This window comes from Aplysia californica, unplaced genomic scaffold, assembly GCF_000002075.1.
Source record: "Aplysia californica isolate F4 #8 unplaced genomic scaffold, AplCal3.0 scaffold00885, whole genome shotgun sequence".
NCBI lineage: Eukaryota > Metazoa > Mollusca > Gastropoda > Aplysiida > Aplysiidae > Aplysia > Aplysia californica.
The window spans coordinates 72784-75164 of NW_004798155.1; positions in this window are offsets into that span (position 1 = coordinate 72784).

Consider the following 2381-nt stretch of genomic DNA (forward strand, 5'->3'; position numbering starts at 1 on the left):
GAGAGAGAGAGAGAGAGAGAGAGAGAGAGAGAGCGACAAACAACAAAAAAGGAGGAGAGATATAAAGACGATAGTTGTTTGATAGGAAGGAAGGAGCAAACCATGCTAGAGCACCCACCAACCACCCACGCTGATGATTTGACTTACGGGCAGTACATGCAGGCTGCTGAAGAAAAAAGAGAATCGAAAGGTGGATGGTTGTTGGCAGGCACTCTGGTGAGTTTTTCTCCTTCTATCCTACCATCGAACATCTATGGTGTTCATCTCTTCCCCCTTTTTTGTTGTTGTATGTTTCTCTCAAGTATCTCCTCTGATCTTTGGCACTTACCTGACCTATTTGTCTTGCTAGTGCCGTAAAACGTTTACTAGAACTAAAACAGATTCGAAGCAGCACAAAGTCCAAAGTCACTGATTATTGTATAGCACGTGTTGAGGTTAGGTGGTTTATGGCAGTGAAGATTAAAAATTAGAGATTACAGTGTAAATAATTTCGGGGGGGGGGGACCCCGAAAGTTGGAATATTGGAGATAAACCGGGGTTTTTTTTTCCCACAAGCCGAGCCCTCCACTTGTCTCCCTGTGAAAGTGAAAACATTAAATTGGAAATATACCAAGTTTTTGATTAATGAAGGCAGCCCCTCTCAGCTCGGTGGGTACGATGTAATGTTTATGTTTATGAACGCTCACGCATGCTTGCGATAATATGACGAGGTCAATAACCGTATGACATCCACCCCTTGGCGCTCAAATGACCTTATCTTATGCAGTTGCGAGCGCCGTAAACACTTACTAAAAATAACTGTCTGCCTTTCTCACTCTTTCCTTGGCGACGAAATTACACCCCAAAAAGTCCCGATTCGGCTCAAAATTATGGATTTTGAGTTGTAGGTATTTTTAGCTTCTTCAGCCTCTCTTACAACTATTCCATCACATAAGAACCCCCTAAAGCCGTATTTCTTCCCATACCGGGTATGTTTGTTACCACCATCTCCTCATAAAGTCAATCTTTTATTTTTCTTTATCGCCCGTTTTCTCAAAACGCGGTTTTACTGAACACTTTTTAAAAATTGCTCCACCATTTTTCATCCAATCTTCATGAAATTTTCACAGAATGAAGAGATGTAATACTAAAACTTTTTCGGTTGAATTTTTGACATATGGAATAGATTATTGTTGGTGGTGTCTGGAGTGTGGTTTTCACTGATTTTTTTGCAAACTTGCTCTGTATTCTCGGGGTTGCGGAAAGGTGCAACAGAGAAATAATGACTGATTCTGTTGCTCCCCCCCTCCTTTCCCTCTTAAAACACGTCGACCACACACACACACACAGACATACTTACACACATACGCTCATACACACATTCACAGACATACATACACACACATACACACACACTCACATACACCCCCCACACACACACACGCACAAACACACATACACACAAACATACAAACACACATACACACAAACATACAAGCACACATACTCACACATACAAACACACTAAGGGAAATACAAACACACATACGCACACACGCACACACACTCACAAATATACATACACATACACACACAAACACACTTACACACATAAGCACAAACACACGCACTCAAACACATGCACTCACACAACAACAATAACAACAGCAACTACCATCAACATCAACAACGACCACCACCATCAACAACAACAACAGCAACAAAAAACCACCACCATCGACAGCAACAACAGCAACAACAACAACCATTAACAACAACAACAGCAGCAGCCATCAACAACAACAGCAACAACAACAGCAGCAGCAAAAGCAATAACAACAACAGCAACAACAACAGCAACAGCAGCAACAACAACAACAGCAACAACAACAACCATCAATCACAACAACCATTAACAACAATAGCAACAACGACCATCAACATCAACAATAACAACCACAACAACAATAACAACCATCAACAACCATAGTATCAGCAACAGCAACAATAACAACCATCATCAACAACAACAATAACAATAACTACAACCAACAACAGCCATCACAACAGCAAAGATAACACCCAGATCGGCAAGACCGTCTCAGTAATTACATGTACTGTCGTGGAAGTCTGTGGGAGGAAACGATCGATGAGTACATAATCCCCTCATGTGTATACATCTCTCTTTGGGTGGTTGGCGGGTGCTCTGGTGGGGTTTGCTTCTTCTTTCCTATCAAACATCTATCGTCCTTATCTCCCTTTGCCTCTTTTTTTTATTTTTGTTACTCTCTTGTAACACCTCTAATCCTCAGGCGCTCATATGACCTTATGCAGTTACGAGCGCTGTAAAATCTCTACTAAAACTAAACTATACATCTCTCTGCCCTGTCTGCTGTGTGTGT